This window comes from Cavia porcellus, unplaced genomic scaffold, assembly GCF_034190915.1.
Source record: "Cavia porcellus strain 051 isolate PalLab524CR breed Dunkin Hartley unplaced genomic scaffold, mCavPor4.1 scaffold_8, whole genome shotgun sequence".
Classification (NCBI taxonomy): domain Eukaryota; kingdom Metazoa; phylum Chordata; class Mammalia; order Rodentia; family Caviidae; genus Cavia; species Cavia porcellus.
Window position 1 is genome coordinate 10,686,896 of NW_026947491.1, and position 19,180 is coordinate 10,706,075.

The 19,180-nt window shown below is 41.9% G+C and overlaps 1 pseudogene; it reads right to left on the reverse strand.

Moving 5' to 3' along the window:
• LOC100719074 (NBAS subunit of NRZ tethering complex-like) overlaps window positions 1–19,180 on the reverse strand; it is a 228,700-nt pseudogene that overhangs the window by 129,821 nt on the left and 79,699 nt on the right.

Consider the following 19,180-nt stretch of genomic DNA (forward strand, 5'->3'; position numbering starts at 1 on the left):
TAAACCTTACAGCTGCTTGACCTCAACTTTTTTATGCATCATATTTAAAAATTAGAAAGGGGACTTCCGGGAGAACATGGCAGATAGATAGCAGCAGCTTTGGAGGCTCTCTAAGAAACTGCATTTAAAATCCAGGAATGGTGCCGGGCGAGAAGTCCTAAGCAAGGGGAGATATACTTTGCCGACCCAGGAATGAACTACACTAAGAGAAACCAACTGGAAACGCAATCCCAGTGATATAACAGAAACAATAAGGTCTCAGTGCAGAAGCTGGGGCCCGTGCCACTGGAAGCCACGATTTGAATTTCCTGCAGCCGCTGCTGCATACCAATAAGCACAGCAAGGAGAGAGGCACGAAAGCTCTGAGAGTGGGAAGCGGTGAATGGAGTTGAGAGCGAGACTGGCCGGGAGCCCTGCATTGACCTGTGGTGAGTGAGCGGATCGGGGACACTTCCATAGAGTAGGAGGCTTCAGCAAAGGACATACTGGGACTGGGCAGACTAGCCGGAACAGGGCGCTGCAGTGACCTCAGTCACATATTCCCCTCTCAAGCTGGATCGGTGGGGAGTGCCTGACTTGGGTGACACCGCTGACCAAGAGCCAGTAAGCTAGCCCAAACCAGGTCCCAGAGCCTGGAGGTGCACCCTAGTAGTGAAGCCTTTGGTAGGTTGACCTGGAGGGGCGGGCGCAGCATAGGCTGCCCAGGTCTGTGTCTCCCTAGTACACTGCAGTGGGCAGGAACACCTAGCTGGCCCAATTCAAACAAACTGTAACTGACAAAGAAAGAAACTGGGCCTCCTATATACGCTTGTATAAAAGGAACAAAAAAGATGGGAAGAGGGAGCAACAAGAAAGGGTCCTCAGCCCCCAATCCTGAGAAACATGCAATAGCAGACACGGCACCAATAGACATAAAGTGCTATCTCCAGAGCCTCATAGTTATTAACAACCTGAAGCAAGATATAAGCAGAATAGTTAGAGAAATGCTAAGCACCACCCAAGAAAAAACAGATGGTGGAATGGAAGAACAGAAAAAAAAGGGGAGAATTGTTTGATGGAGAAAATAGAGAAAACATAGAATATGTGAAGCAGGTTCAAAGAGATTACCAGGAAACTAAAAACTCTATCGAAAACTAACATAACAGCTTGAAAGAAACTAAGGATAGATTATCTGAACTGGAGGGAAGATTGGTAATGTGGGAGCATGAAATGAAAAACTTCTTAAAAATGACAAAAAAAACAAACAGCAACATTACAAAGGCTAGAAGATGATAAGAGGATCTATAAATTAAGAATTAAGAACATAACAGAAGAAGTAGGGACACAAACAAATGACTACAAAAGCTATTCACAGAAATAATCCAGGAGAATTTCCCTAATTTAGCAAATGGTAAAGATACTCATATGTATGAGGCATACAGGACCCCAGCCACCTACAACCCAAACCGAGCTACACACAGGCATATAATAATCAAAATTCCAGAAATCCAATATAGGAAAAGAATATTAAAAGCCGTCAGAGACAAGAAACAGATCACTTACAAGGGAACACCCATCAGAATTACAGCAGACTTCTCAGCACAAACCATCAAATCACCAAGGGTGTGGGGGGAAATAATTCAAGCTTTGAAAGATAATAACCTCCAGCCAAGGTTGATATATCCTGCACAACTGTCCCTAGATATTGATGGAAAAACAAGGTGCTTCCAGGATAAAGAGGAACTAGGGGAATTTGCAAACACCAATTCAACTCTACAGAGAATACTGCAGAATATTCTAAAAAAGGAAAATACCAAGATTCCAGAAATAGTGGCAGAGCGGCCACAATGAATGGAGCAGAAAGCGAAATGAAGAAGACAAACTGACAACAAACGACAGAAAAAGAGCTCAACAGAAATGAGGCAGAAAAGATTGGATGGTAGGAACAGCTATTTTGGAGAAAACAAAACATCATAATAGCTAGTGCTGATTTAGTATCATCTTGTTTTGAAGTCCCATCAAACTTGTATTCTTCTGCTTCCATCGGTCTTAAAAGGCTGTATCTTATTGGATTTTATTATATATAATAATATAAGCAAAAACTTTTATAGACAAGGAGATTATACAGAAACCATTGTTCCTTTTCTGTTAACTGGTTCTAAATACCCTGTAATAATGTCATTCTTTTTGAATGGTTTGATAGTGTCTTGATATGTTTGGTGCTACAGTATACGAAGTTATACTCAAAGATTTCAAGGAAAGAGACACTATGGTAACTATTTTTATGTCAGGGTATCTTGTGGTGAAACACTATTTTGCTTAAATGGTTATGTTTTGACCTGCACTGTTCTGTTGTTATGTCCTCTCTTATCTCAATCTTCCCTTTTTTTAATTATTTACTTTTTTATTTTTATCTTTTTAATTAAGGGAAAAATAAAAAAAAAATAGCAGGATACATTACATTAACCTACTTTGATTTCCGATTAACTTGATTTGAAATCCTGTATTGCCCTCACCATCTTGTTTTGACTGATTTTCCCCTATTCTGCTTAGCTAGATAGTACCAAGTTCGAAAGTATAGGCAACAACTGTGAAGACAATAGGATTCATTATGACACCCATTCTGGTTGACTATTACCTTCTTTTAAAGTCCTGTAATGTCTCCAATGCTTTGGTTTTATTCTTTACTGTTTTGTTCAATTTTATTATAACTGGCAATTCTTAAAATAGCAAGAGGCAGTATGGTAACCATTGTTGATCACCTTGTATTTTGTTTTTACATTATCTATTATGTCCTTTTGATTTGACAGACTCTGTTCTGATATGTTGCATTTGGTTTTACTCTCTTCGAAATAAGTAGTAAGAACTGTGGGAGTAATAAAACCCAAAGTGTGTAATTGTCATTGTACAAAAGAAAAGAAAAGAAAGTGCTCTAAAGGTTATAACTGCATAAGTTATAACTGCTTAAGTGTATAAGATAGATAACCATATTACTGAGTTTTTTTGGATCATTAAACAAAACTGTTTGCACTCTCACTGTTTGAAAGTCCACTTTATATGCTTTAATTTTGTAACGAACAACTATTTCTAAGATGAAAATATGTAACTATTAACTAGTGATTTCTTACTGTTTATTTTTTAAATTTTGTATTACTTGTACATTTTTTCTGTTTTCTTTTTCTCCTTAAAAAAAAATTAGAAAGGGACTGCATCCCTTTGGACTCCTTTGTTTTGCAATTACACCTGTCCAACAATCTGGTTTCCTAACTGTCACTAACTTTCTATAGCAAAGAAGATCAAGTAACTTATAGAACCTGCATTCTGCACTTGCTGCTTCCTTCATGGTGTTATAAAATGTGATCTTCTATTCTCTGTAGTAACTAGAAGCCCAGCCCATAGATTAGTGAGATTCAGGTGAACAATTTCAGTGCAACTGCCTGGAAGGGATGCTGCAAAACCAGCAACTCGTGCCACTCTGCATCAGGGCACATATCATCAGGTGGTCTGGCCATGAGTAATGCCACTTTGATTGGTTAGAATAATGGCAATCAAACCTCAATTGACCAATTCCACCTTCAAATTTTTTTTAACCTTTAAAATCAGAAACAAAAAAAACCAAATTTCTGGAATAAGATTCTGTTAACATGCAAATTAATCTTTAACCATTAATCTTTCACCTGATTTCAGTACTATTAAGACTCCATGAACAATTATTTCACAGTGATTATAAAAGTGGTGATTGCTATCATTTGTTTCATAAAGAAAAGAGTTTTCTTGAAAGAAGACAAGGCAGAGCCGGGCGTGATGGCTCACATCTGTAATCCTAGCACTTGGGATGCTGCGGCAGGATTGTTGTGAGTTCAAGACCAGGCTGGGCTACAAAGTGAGCTCAAGGTCAGCCTGAACTGCATAGAGAGACCCTACCTCAAAAAAAGGAAGAAAAAAAGAAGACAAGGCAATATGAAAAAGGGAAACAGAAAACAATAAAGAAATTTCTTGTCTAATCTTTGTTTTGTAAATGAAGAAACTGATAAGCAGAAAAATTAAGCAACTTGGTTAGAATCACAAATGGTTAAAGTAGGTTGGATTTTTCATTCAGTGCTGTTTTATGTGTTGCAAAGATCATATATTCTTCTCCAGATGCTGAGTTTATAACATGTACTAGATTTAAAGAGTAGAGGAATAATGTTATTTGCTTCCAAAGAGAAAATAAAATTTGAGTTGCAGACAACTAATCCAATAGCATGTTATATAAATTTCCACTGAAACAAAAATTATTTAAAAATTATAAATATTCATCCATCACTACTTAAAAAGATTACTATAAGGACAGACCTAGAACACACAAATCACAAATACCATTACCTTACAAATACAGAAAACACTTAATTAAAAATGCAACTTACAGGCAAATAAATCACTATTAATCCATTTTTAACAGGATTCTTTGTTGTGGTGGTGGAATTTTTTGCTTAAATGGATAATTATCAAGTTTAGCACAATTACAGCAAAGCAATTATAATAACACTAAAAATTCAGAATTTCTCATATATTGGTAAAAAGAATAGGAGTTTGCTAGCAGACAACAGGGTAGCTCATGATTTTATTTTCTTTTTTATACTTTCTAGCCATCCGCTGTGCTGAACATCTGGGAGAGCAACGTGCTAAGGTTCGGGTGAAGGGCGGCTCGCAGCATTGCTTACCCAGGCCCTCTCTGTGGCAGGCACTCCAGGATGCCATAGCAGAGGGGGAGCTGTTGCTGTGCCCGCAGCTGTAGATGCACTCAAGCACCGTGGCCATCAGCTGGTCCTGATCGGGGATAATTTTTTGTTGGAGCTGGGGAAAAGAGAACATGTACTGAATGTCGAGAGATTTACAGGCTCTCCCTATCCAAGTACTATTGTCAATGGAATATTAAACACTGCAATTAATCAGCCACAGAAACAATTTCGATTTTTCTTTAGCTTACAGACCTTGGGGTCTCTAATAATTCTAAATGGAATCACACTTTAATTACAGAATCAGCTAGAAAAGATCATTTGTAACCCCTAGGTTTGCATCTGCCGAAAACATTATGATCCACTCAAGATAAAACAGAAAAGCGCAATGCATTCGAAAGGCAATTCATTAAAAACACCATTTCTAACCCTAAAGCCAAATTCTGTGTTTTAATTACAAAAATACACAAAATTCCTTAACTTATATTCAACAATGTGAGAACCTATTACTTCTTAAGTATGAAGTATGTATTACTCATTTAACTACCACGGGCTGACATTCCATCCAAAACAAGCCAAACGGGACACAGTGTCACACAAACCACAGACAGTGCTCCGTGTTCTGGAGCACAGGCGTGGCTACTTCCAGCTTCGTTTTATATCAAATACCACGCTTCCCTTGCAAACCAGCCGGGGAGCATTTCCTCAACTATGAAAATAACCAAATGCTGCAATCTCAAGGGACTAACAATGCCTCCCTCAGAGGGTGACTGTGAAGATTAAATTAATACATGTGGAATCCTTATGCTTTTACCACAGAAACTAAAGCGGAAGCCTGAAACTGCTTTCATACAGCGCTTTTCAACAGCGAAGTTAATATAGAAAGAAAGGGGCTGGAGATTTAGCTCAGCGGCATAAGCGCCTGCCTTATAAGCAGGCAGTCGTGAGTTCGATCCCCGGTACCGATAAAAAGGAAAAAGACCAAAAAAAAAAAAATAATAATAATAATAATAATATACAAAGAAATTAATATAATTTCTATAATAATTATCTACGGGTTCCTGTATTCGAATTGAAACTTACAGTACACATAAAACAGAAAAGTGACAGACGCTGGCAAAGGCATTTTCTTAGGAGAATCACACCAGTGGATATAAATAAAAAATACTGAAAATTACTACGGAAATAAAGCAGCTAGGTTAAGGATTTAGATATATGGCTTCAAGGCACTAAGAAAACAAGTAACAGCCTGAATTTGGCACTAGCATTTGACAAAGAGGGAACCAAAGCAGCAAAGTGACTGGCGAGATAAGGATAAGCCACCCAGAAAAATAAAGTCTATTAAAAATTAATATGACCAGCCAGGCACAGTGGTGCACTCCTGTAATCCCAGCACTTGGGAGGCTGAGGCAGGAGAATCATCGCCAAGTTTGAGACCAAGTAGGGTTACAAAGTGAGCCCAAGGCCAGCACACTATATAGTGACTCTGTCTTAAAAAGATAAAAAAAAATTAATATGATAACTCTTTTTATTCTGTGCTGGGTTCCATTTCTAAGTGCTCTGCATGTACCGTATTAATTTTTCAGTCTTCATAATGACCCTACATTGTTTCCATTGTATACAAAGGAGAAACTGAGGTGCTGAGAGACTGAGTGATGTGCTCAAGCTGCTAGAGGCTGTAAGTGGCAAGGCCGGGACCAACATCCAGCAGCATGGGCTCTGGCATTCCTGCAGGAGATCTGGGCAGGAGGAGCCAGGCCCAAGGGAAGGTGGGGATGAAACATACATGTGGCAAGGAGGCGCCAGGACCCGCGAGCCCCGAACACCATTGCCAGTCACGGGTAGCTGGGAAGCCATCCGACTCTGGAGCCAGAGCCCTGAATGCTTTATTCCATCTCCCTGCTCCATAGCTGTTCCTCCTGGAGACAGACATGACAGGCCTGCTTTCAAGTCTGACGTTCTAGAGTCTTGTGTTTGATTGCGTCTGCTCAAAGTCCCCTGTGAAAGCCCTGCAGCGGTGCTTCTGTGCACAAGAGAAGGCAGAGGATGTGTTCCTGCCTTCTGCTCACACTCCTGATGCCGCATGTGAGACCACGTCCCTACACCACCCACGTCACTAAGCACCTGAGGAAACTGGTCCCCAGGGCCCTGTGGACCCCGGATCTGCAGACACCCCAGTGCCTGGTATAAAATGGCATAATGTCTGCACATTGCTGGTATATATCCTCTTACATGCTTAATTCCCACTCTATTATTTAAAATATCTGACACAATGCAAATGCTATTTAAGTAGTTGTCATACTGCACTGTTTAGGAATGATAACAAAAGAGGCTGTAAATATTCAGCATAAACACAAGTTTTCTTTCAAGTATTTTGACCTAGGGTTTGGTAAACCAACAGGTTTGATTAAATTAAAGGATGAGGAGATCAGAGCTGTGAATTCCACACACCTAAATACTACAGGAATAACTGAAAACCTCTGCTCACCTAACATGTCTTCTTCAAGAACTTGCCAACCTAATAATTCAGTGTTAACTCCATTTCACTTTGACTTCAGTTGGAACTTCCCAGATCTCTATGATCCTGTGCATACCTTCAACACATTCTAGTCAATGAATAAATCCTTTTCTACCTTAATGCATGAAGCGCTTTTTCTCTGTATTCTTTTGGTACTGGTCTATGCCACTCAGCATATTTTTCTAATGTGATATATGCTACCCATGAATCATGATGCTCAAATTTACAGCATACTTGTCCCTCTCACCCACGTGATGCCAAACTCTAAAACCTACCCACACACTGTTCCTTAGTTTGATCATTCTAGTCCTAGTATCTCAGCAGTCTCTATAAAACCATTATCTGCCCTTCCTGAACTGAAGAAGGGTGCCAGCTCACCTGGCGCTTTCTAAGAGCTTAGCTATGTAGGTTTCCTGCATCACAGGCAGCAGGCCACTGTCCATATGAGGCACTGAGCAAAACGCAAGAGAATCACAGTTGAGAAAAACAGTCTTAAAATGGAGCACTGTAGAATGCTCAATTCTATAATGAATGGCAGATGATAAGACAAGCAAGTAAGAAAGAGGGCTGAAGGAGCAAAATGAACAAATAAAATCAACAGCTTTCACACACAGGAATAAAGAGTGATAGGAAATGAGGTGGCAGAGCTCCATCTATAACAGAAACAATAAAACAGGAATAAATTTAACAAGAGATGTGCCAAACTAGACATTTAAAAAGACATAAACAAATGTAATAATGTCTCCTATTCTTAAATAAGGTGACTTACCATTACAAGTTCAACATAATCATAATAAAAATATAAGTAAGCCAATTTTAGAATCAGATGAGCCGATACCAATGTTCACATAGAAAAAACAAACATCTGAGAATAGCTTCAAAACAAAAAGAGTTAGGAAAAATAACTGCAAGGAAACACTATCCTTATCTGACACTGAAACATACTCTAAAATCTTCATAATTAAAACAGTACTGTGCTAATGCAGGGACAATCGGACCAACACAACAGCACAGACACTCTGGAATCAGCCCATAATCAAGGGAACTCGGAGAGGTAACACAAACGGCACCTTTGGCGGCTCTGGCAGGGAGAAGCTGCCTAAGAAACGGGGCTGGGACACTGGGCAGTCATCTGTGAGTGGAGCTGAAGATCATCAAGGTCAGTGGCTCAAAGGATTCATGCGATCAGACTGGGCTCACCTGGACACCAGGGAGACCTCCAGTGGCTTGATGTCCCCCATGTGCCCAGCCTTTTGGGAGTACAGGACACTGTAACAGGGTCCAGATTGACAGTGCACATATTTTGGGGGTCGTCATTCTGACTACTGCAAGTGCTGTGCACTTCAGAGTGAAGTGTAACAGGCCAGGCGTTGAGTGCACTGGAGCCATCAAAGTCCCTGCCAGTGTCACCATTTGTCCTCAGCACCTGAGCAACAGCCCCAGACCCTGTGATCTCTGATGCCAGACCCCTGCCTCACACCCGCCTCGCCCACCCTGACCACATGCTCACTGTGCTTCCCTCGTCTTCACTTCCTGACCTGCTATTTTCATGATTAATAATGGAACGCTCACTTATACTATTCTCATATTTATTATTTCTTAAGTACTATTTCCCCACTCTCATATCTACTCTATTTTTGGATTATTTCCTTCCTATGCAGAACACTTGCAGATAATCCTTTCAGGATAAGGCTGTAATGACAAGCTCAGTTTACATTTATCTTTAAAAACACATTCTCTCTTTAACTATTTTCTGATTTCAGCTCTTCCTCACACTGTGTCATACACTGGTTTGAGGCCATCCGGTACATTCCCGTCCCTGTGATTATATCCAGCTCTTTCTTGACTCTTACGCTCCTGTCCTCACTCGGTGGCCTTCCGTGGCACAGTTCCATCTCTTCCCGATGCCTTCAATCTGTGAACATTCATTTCAGTGGCCAGACCAAATGACCTACTGCAGAGGGCACAGAGCTCCACCGCAGGGTCTGGCTCGTAGATGACTTTCTCTCTGTGTTCTGTAAACTGGATTGTGGACTCCTCTCTGCCAGGCTTCATGGCTGAAAATGTTGTGCCATCTGGACAAATACAGGGCCCTCAGAGAAGCGAGACTGGTGCGTGGCACAATCCTGGAGAAGCACACGAAGGGACTCAGCAGGCAACAGCCCTGTGCAGAGCCAGTCTGTCCCCACCCGCACTGAGCACGCCCACTCTGGGAGCCCTGGGTTCATTCCTGCTCACATGGAGATCAATGAGAAGTAGAGGCCAGACAGCCATGGACCACTGTCCCAACACAGCGGGAAGGGCACAACGGGAGTGGAAAAGCGTAAGGACCCCTCCTGGCAGACAGATGGCGAAAGAGTTTGTGGGAGAGAAGCTCCCAGAGAGCAGGGACTCAAAGGATCAGAAACAGAAAAGAACCACTCGAACCAGAGGAAATGGACTGTACAAAAACACTCAGGAAGAAATGTTCACCAGGCACCAGTCATTTAAGAAATGCAAATTAAAATAACACTGAGAGTCTAGCTCACGCCAGAAAGAATGGCTGCCATCAAGAAATCAACCTACAACAGATGCTGGCAGGGCTGTGGGGAAAAAGGAACACTTCACTGCTGGTGGGAGTGTAGACTGTGGAAATTAGTGTAGAGAGTCCTCAAAAAACTAGGATTAAAGGTCCATTCAATCCAGCTATTCCCCTTCCAGGTATCTTTCCAGCAAAATTGAAAACAATGGCAATATATGTGTACCCATGTTTATAACAACACAATTTGTAACAGCTAAATCTTGGAAGCAACCCAAATGCCCATCAACCATGGAATGGATAAAAAAGATGTGGCCTTTCTATACAATGGAATATTGCTCAGCTACAAAGAAGGATAATCTTGAGGCTTTTTCAAGGGAAATGGAGAAAACACATGACCATACTCGTAAGTAAAATAAATCGAACTCACATTTGTAAATATCATATTGTCCCCCTAATGTAAAAAAAAAACTGAAAGAGTAATAAGATCCAAAATGAACAACAGATATTGTGATAGTGAAAGACAATGCTCAAAAGAAAAGAACAACTGGGATGGGGGAAAGGAGAGGAGGAAGAAGGAAAAAGATATATGAATATACATATGATAGATAACTATACTACGAATCTGTTAGTTCATCCAAAAGAACAGTTTGTGCTTTCATTGTTTGGCCATTTTTTCTCATGCCTAAATCTTATAATCTGAACAATTATTTCTAAGATGCAATATACAATATGTTAATTACTGTTAATTTCCTACTTTTAAAAATATATTGTATCATTTCTACCCTTTTTACTGTTTTGTTTTTAAAATAAAAAAAAGGAAATGGGCCATAAAACACAAAGTGCTGGCGTACATCTGTCATTCCAGCACTCAGGAGGCTGAGGCAGGAGAACTGCTATGATTTCCAGGCCAGTCTAGGCTTTAGAATGATGTTCCAGAGCAAGACTCTGTCTCAAAGAAAGAAAGCAAGCCAGCTACAAAGCACCATGAAAAGAGCCCAGTGATGCAGAGCGCGTAAGTGCCCAGAGAATCACATGCCAGGAGAAGCCAGCTGCAGAGGGGGCCCGAAGCAAAGAAGTGTCCTTCCAGGAGAGGCCCACACACAGGCAGCCAGAGTGGCCCTGAAACTCCCCAAACACAAAAACGCTCTACTCCAGGAGAAGGCAATGCTTTCCTTTCTACTTCAGCTTGAGACTATTATTTCCTGACATTCCCGTTTTATCAAAGCACCGGGAAGCAGATTCACTTGGAATTTCAAATGGGAACGGCATTGAGGGTCCCCCACATGCACCTCAGTCTACTGTGCAGGACATCGTCACAAAGTCAGTCCCACAGGGCCTGTGCCATCCTGCTGTGTGCCCTCTGGTGGAAAAGGACCAAGGGTAACTCTGTGGATATTGGTTGGCCCTGAACTTTGTTTTTTTTTTTCAGACAGGGTGTCACTATGTAGCCCAGGCTGATCGAAAACTCACTATAAACCCAGGCTAATCTTGAACTCACGGCAATCTCCTGCCTCAGCCTCTGAGTGCTGAGATAACAGGTATGTGCCAACATGCTTCCCTAAGTTGTTTTATTAATGTGTTTTTGGTTTTGTTTTTTGAGATACAACATCACTATGCAGTTCAGGCTGGCTCTGAACTTACTGTGTAGCCCAGGCTGGTCTCATTCTTGCAATCCTCCTGCCTTCTGAGAGCTGGGATTACAGGCAGGTGCCACCACATCTAGCTGTTTTATTGTTACTGTGAATATATGTAAATTAGAAAATAAAATTATTACAATGACTCAAATGATTTTCATAGCTCATTTCTACACACAATGCATGAGATGTAACATTAAATCTTCACACCCCCTTCAAACTAATGAATCATGAGTGTTTTCTTTTCTCAGCTCTGTATGTTTATCACTGCAGGGTGATCCGAGGGCAATGAGAGCCCACACAGCAACCTAGATGGGCTTTAAAAGGTGGAGCCATTTGCCAATGGAGGCTTCCAGCAATTTAAGGAAATGCTGCACGTGAACAATTAAAATCATATATCAGGAAGCAAAGCTCATCCTATCTTATCAAATTATACCAATTCTAAAAATAGCTCCAAATATTTAAATCCTGGATTCTAGTTCAGAGTAACATTGAATTCTGGGGATAACACTTCCTTGTGTTTCTATTTAATAATCACTAACAAATTTTCAGTGCTCACAATGCTGGTGAAATGGATACAAAACGCTGCTGAAAAAGGAACAGCATGACAACCGTTGTCTTTTACTTTACAGGAAAATCATTTACAATGCCTATCATAAGCTTATAAATAAAACTTAGTTCTATCAAGAAAACACAGCTGAACAATTTGAGAAGCTGCGGTTTCTACTTACATCTGGCTTGGAATGCTGAAATATCTTCAGGGGAAGCCTCAAGTCTCCCTTAGCCAAGGTCACTAAGTACTCTCGTAGCAGCTCACTGGCCGTGCCAGGACAGTGCTTCTCACAGCGATGCAGGAAGGGCACCATCCACTGGTAGGCACTTGTCACGTACTTGTCCTCAGAGCACTGAAAGCATAATGAGCCAAAATGAACAGAACGAAATTAATTGCTGCATCTCATCATCTCAGACGAACTGCGATGATGACAACTCAGGATAACCAGAGAGATGTGGAAACACACAGTGGCAGATCCCCATGGAGAGGGTGCTGCAGAGCCAGCACCCTGGGGAGTAGGTAACCAAAGCACCATGGTGGCCCTGACTTCAGACGAGACCTGGACCGCAGTCGCCAACAGTCAGGCCCAACTGTGGAACACGCATATGGCTGCCACTCCTTGGCCACGAGGTCCCCAGGGCAGACAGACCCACCTGGAAGGGCAAGTGGGGCAATAAGAAGAGAGAGAACATGGAAGAGAATAAGGAAAGGGGACAGAAAGACACAGAAAGAATAGGTGTTCCGGAATTCTGAAGACAGCAGCTTGATAGGTAGCAGGGTAGAGAGTCTCTGAGAAAAACAACTCAGACGCTAGAATTTAACACCATGGAGAAGACCAGACGAAAGGAGAGGGATTCTCGTGACAGGGAAGAAACTGAGGAAAAAGAAAAAGAAAGAAAGGAAGCAAAAACGTGGATAAAAGGCTGGAACCAGACGCGTTCACTGGGACCAGTCCCGTGCTGTGCTGGGCATGCCGTGGAATCAGACAATTCATGGTCGCACTAAAGCCTTGACCACCGATAATAGGAGTTGTTGAGTCTGGGGCCCTTGGCAGGAGGACGTGACACAGCATAGAGTGTAGCCAAGGTGGAGAGCTGCATTAATTCATGGTGAATGCTGGAAATTGGGTCTCACGGTAGGGGCTGGCTGAAGGACATATGGGAATCCGGTAGGATAGGCCTGAACCCGGAACCTCAGGGGCGTCAATCAGTCACCGCTGGCCCAATGAGGACTGGTGGGACATGCTTGGGCTGAGTCATGCCCCTGGTCGGGACCCAATGGCCAGGGAAGAAACTGTCTCGAACCTGTGATATCCGTACAGCACAGACTAACGTGTTAAAGGCACTCTCCCGTTGACTGGCTCAGAGAAGAGGGGCCAGCCCACATTGTCCCTGCGTGCACTTCACATAACAGCAAACTGGAGAAGGCAGCAAGCCCCCAGCCAGCACGCTTCAGAAAAACCACAAGCAATAAGGAAAGGGCCTGAGACCTCCACCATACACCTGTCTGAAAGAAACCAAAAACAAGGCAAGAGAAAGAAATAAGAAAAAGCCTCCAGCCGCTGACTCTGAGAAAGTAAGTCCAGGAGAGGTAAATACAGAAGAGAACCAGTACAGCAATCGTACAATATTGGCCACAACATCAGCGGACATAAAGAAATACATTCATGACCTCATAGATGAACTTAAAACTGAAATTCTAATCCAAGTGAGGCAAGATATAAAAAGATTAATAAAAGAAATGCTAAGCCCCTCTCAAGAAGACACAGATGAAAAAATGGAAGGACCCAGAAAAAGAAGAGAAACCTTTGGTGAAGAATATAAACAAAACCTAGAATACATGAAACAGATCCAAAGAGATTACCAGGAAATTTAAAATGCCATTGAAAGCTGGCAAAATGCCCTGACAGAAACCAAAGTGAGTCTTTCAAAATTTGAAGATAGATTTGCAATGTGTGATCATTAAAGAAAAGACCTCTTAAAAATAACAAGGAACCAGGAAGTAGCAATACAAAGGCTAGAAGATGACAAGAGGATCTATAACTTAAGAATAAAAAACATGAGCAAAGAAGCAGGAGTAAACACAAGTGAATTACAAAGGCTATTCACAGAAATAATTAAGGAAAACTTCCCAAGCATAGGAAAAAGAAATGATATCCAGATAAATGAGGCATATAGAACTCCGGCCAACTACAACCAAAAAAGATCTACACCCAGACATGTAATAATCAAGATCCCAGAAATTCACCACAGGAACAGAATATTAAAAGTGGTCAAAGAAAAGAAACAGATTATGTATAAAGGAAAATCCATCAAAATAACAAAAGACTTCTCAACACAAACTAACAAATCAAGAAGAGCCTGGAGAGAAATAGTCCAAGCCCTGAAAAAAAATAAACTCCAACTCGGATTGATGTACCCTGAAAAACTCACTCTCAAAATTAAAGGAGAAACAAGACATTTCCATGATCATGAGGAACTGTGCGAGTTCATGACCACCAATCCAACCCTACAAAAAATACTGAAGGACATTCTAGAGAGAGATAGAAAAAAATGCCAGGATTCCAGCAGCCATGGCAGAGAGGCCCCAATGAACAGGGCAGACAGTGGAATGAAGGAAAAAAGTGGACAAATAATAGCAGAAAAATAGAATAGCAGAGATGAGGTAGAGAAGGTGGGCTATAATCTCTAATATAGACAGCCTTGATACACTAACAAAAAGAAACACAGGCAGAGTAGATGAGGAGGCAGGAGCCATCAAGATGCTCTGAATAGGAAACATACTTAACCGGAAAGAGGGTTAATAAACTGAAAGTCAAAGATGAGAAAACAATGCTCTATGTGACAGGGAACCAGAAAGAAATAGGGACAACTTGTCCAGCAGCTGCAAATAGGTTGGAAAGTCATGATACTTTTGTGCAGTGGAGAACTACTCAGCTATAAAGAAGGAAAACCTTGAAGCTTTAGTAAGTAAAGGAATATAGCTCAAGATCAAGCTCAGGGGTAAAAAGGTTCAACACTACTTAGACAGATAACAGGCTGCCCCCCTTAATCTAAAAACTAAAGGAGTTAGTGGGACCCAAAATATACAAAGCACCCTGAGAAAGGGAAAGGGGAGGAATTGTCTAAAAAAGGAAGGCAGAGAACATTGTTAATAGTGTATCAGGATTTAAAAGCCACATTAGTCTTATTGCTGTTTAATTTTATTTTGTTCCAGTCTGTCTACTCAGACTAGATTTGAGGGCACAGACAGCTATCCCAAAAATAGCAGGATATACTATGGTAACTAGCCTTAATTTCCTATTAACTTAAACTGAAGCCCTATATTACTTACATTGTCTTACTATTACTGATCTTATTTGAATCTTGTTTGTTAGACCACTGTTTTGTCTTGACTGATTTTATTCAAATTTGGTATGCTTGACAGTATCAAGTCTAACAGTAGAGGCAACTCCTCTGAAGATGACAAGATGCAATAGGGTACCCATTCCGGTTTGATTATTAATTGCTTTTTAAGTCCCACAATGTCTCCAATGTTGTGTTTTTATTAAAACTGCTATGTAATGCTATGTCAATTATATTATGTCTCATGATGTAGACAATTCTATTGAAAATAACAAAAGACATCATAGTAACTACTGTAGCTCACCTAATATTATGGTTTTATATGTCTTTTTCGTTTCATGTTTTTCTAGGAATTTGTTTTGTTGTCTTGTTTTGATCTGTTTTTCCCTGTAATACAGAAAGGATAGGTATACATGTAGAGATTCACACATGTGTAGAATTTCTAAACAGTTTATGGGAACAAATTATATAATGCACAATGTAATGAACAGATATTCTGAAGAAGAGACACTAAGATACCCAGTGCTAATTATGTAGCATTATGATATAAAATCTAGCAATACTATTATTCACTGTTCAGAGTGATATTAGTCTAGTCTCTTATGCTTAATTTCAACATACATAAAGATATGGACAGCTGTTTTGAAGAGAACAAGAGACATTATGGCAGCCATTGTTGACTTCCCTATTGTCTGGTCTTGAAGACCTAAAAAGCCTTCATCATCCTGTTCTGATTAGTTTAGTACTATAATGTTCAGTATGTATTCACTGTGTGTGAAGATGTGGACAACTATTTGTAAGGAAACGAGATAATATGATAGACAGTGAAGATCTCCAGCGGTCTTGCTTTGAAATCCATGTTTTTTTAAAATTGTTTCCTTATGATGTTTTGTTCTGTTTAATTTTACCCTCCTTAAAAAAATAAAAAATAAAGAAATACGCGACCAGAGACAGCAAAGGAGCCAACTGGGAAAGACTTCTGTTATGAACAGCCCAGAGGTGCCTTTCCTTTCCCCTTCTTGGTTTTGTTTTGCCCTTCAATATCATCTTTATGGTCCCTGGAACCCACAAGTACCTTTGGGTCACTGGGAGATGCGCTTGCACCTCTGCAAAGCAGCTGTGATCACAGCAGCACAAGCAAGGCCACTGCAGGGTGCCAGGATCAGAAGCAAATCAGAGTCAGCCCAGAGAGAAAGACCTGGAGAAGAGTAGATGACAAGAAAAGGGATGCAGGAGGGAGAGAAAGAAAGAGACAGCCGGAACAAGTGAGAAGCAGGAGCGCAAGCAGGAGAAACAGTCACAGACCAAGCACATGAAAAAGGCCGGCACTCTCTGGATCTTTCACAACTTACCCACATGGTTCAATTCAGTGAAAAGGTTAAGAAACCATCTCTCATTCAACCAAGTTCTCAGGCTTGTAGGACATTTTGCTCCTGCGAGGGGACATGTATCAATGAAGGGACATGGACATGAGGAATGACTGAAAACAAAGCCAACACTCACACTGCTCATGAGTAATCTCAGCTTCTCGCTGTCCGTCATTCTTTGGAGCTCCTCCAGGGTTAGGGTCATGTCACAGCCTGCTTCATACACCAGGGTCTCCAGGGTGACCAGGTTGTCACACAGCAGCAGCAGCCCGGGGATCTGCCGCTCCATCCCAAGGCGAATCAGCGACAGTGCGCAGTCCACCTGGAATCGGGGGGGGACAGTGAGTGCCCAGCTCTCATCAACTCCTCACGTCCTCAAGATGCAGCTCCCAGGGCAGGACCTAAGCCCATAGCCACCTTTTTATGGAATTCTACCAGTAATATGTCTTTTATTAACTGCAAAACATTATGGTTCTTTATCAACTACATCACCATCGGACTGTTTCGAAGGTAGAAATTAGAATAATGAGGATTCTGATATTAAGGAAGCGACAACCATCTTAAATGCGCAGAGTCTTTCTTACAGCACAGTTTTGAACACACTTTATTTCATTCTCCCATCACATGAACAAGCAAAAGAACATAATGAACAGTGAGAACCCAATACTCTTCTCACTCTCATTAACCACTCAAGACCCTAAAAAGAAAGTCTTCCTGTTCCATTCCTTTCCTCCACTGCGCCTCCCCTGCACAGAGCTCCAATTAATATCAGCTGACGCAGTAACCAGTACAGACATGCACAGCTCAATTCAGATGCGTACACCTCACCAGGAAAAAGCAAAGAATGCAAGGGCACACATGACTGTCTGTCATCCCAGCACTCTAGGAAGCTGAGGCAAGAGGATCACAAATTCGAGCCCAGCCTCGACAACTCAGCAAGACTCTGCCTCAAAATGAAAAGTAAACAGGGCTAAGGGTAGACTCAGAGTGAAGTCCTAGGTTCAATCCCCAATAATGCAAAATGAACAAAAGGGGGAAAAGAGGATGTGCAGCAGTCTGCCAACTGTCCCAGTTCAGATTTCAAACACATGCACCGACACATTCTCTCTGTGGCCTCCGCACATCAGCTCTCCCGGCCCCGCCCAACAACTACTGAGAGAGGTCTGCCATGTACTAGCAGCATCCCAGGTGCTGCGACAGAAACTGCCGGCAAGAAGGTCTCTGCCTCTCGAGATCTTGCAGACCCAGAGAGAGACGACTGCTCCTTCAAGGGAAGCAGCAGCTAAGGGGTCTCCTGGATCCAAAGAGGACAGGAATGGCCAGGTGCGAGGTATCAGAGCACCCAGGAGGCAGAGGTGTGTCAGGTGGGGGCAGAGGTGTGTCAGGTGTGTCAGAGAGGGAGGCAAGGACAGAGTAACATCACCATGCCCGACTGCAGTGGGATGCTTCCTCCTAACAACAGACTACCATGCTGGCAGAGCACTCTCACCACAGCCCGCAGTCCACACCAGGCAGCACTCAGAGTGCCACACATCTTTGGGTTTTGGTGACTGTCAGATGCCATGGATGGGACCCCCATTACAGCATCATTATGAACAGCTGCACTGCCCCACAAATGCTCTGAGCTCCATCTCTCATGGCCCTCACATACAACAATGCCTACACTAGCTTTGTTCTGTCACCGAAATATTTCCCACAATATCATGGGACTGGAGCTACACAACGTAGGCATTTCAGAGTGGCTTTTGTCACACAGCCACAGTCATGCGAGGTGCGTCCCATACTCGTTACCAGAATGAACCACAATCCATCTGTTCACTCAGGGAAGGTGTCTGGATCAGTCAGTGTGCCCTTACTGGACGCACGGATCTGAGCCTACTGACAGTTTATCCACTCACTTAGGAACGCATCTGGATGTTCACTGCTTATCCATTCACTTCCATGACTCATCGACCGCAACACAGGAAGCACTCAAGTGCAAAACGTTACTAACAAGGACACTGGAAGGTAGCCATTGTACATAGGAACTCCTAGTACTCCCTATTCAATTTTGTCACAAGCTTGAAACGCTTGTAAAAACAGACACAAGAAAAAAATCTTTAAATTTTTTTAAAAATAAAAGTAGATACAAGGTAATGGGAAAATAATTTTTTAAAGTGACTATTTTGCATTTTAGGATGTGCTTCTTTTTCTTTATCATTGTTTTGTTTTTGTATTTTTGAGACAGGGTCTCGCTATGCAGTTAAGGCTGGCCTTGAACTCACTTTGTAGCCCAGGCTGGTTTCAACTTGCAAGGATCCTCCTGCCTTAGGCTTCCGAGTGCTGAGATTACAGGTATGTGGCACCACATCCAGCTTATCACTATTTTTGTAAGTGAATAATGGTTCCAATGTGGGCTTCTGGCTGTATCTGTGAAGTGTCTGCTGAGCACACGATGCTAACCCAGATGATACTATGATGGCCATGTCTGCCTGTACAATGGTGCATCTCACCACTCCTACCACAGCTCTCTTGGTCAGTCGCTCCTTGGAGAGGTTTCTCCGTAT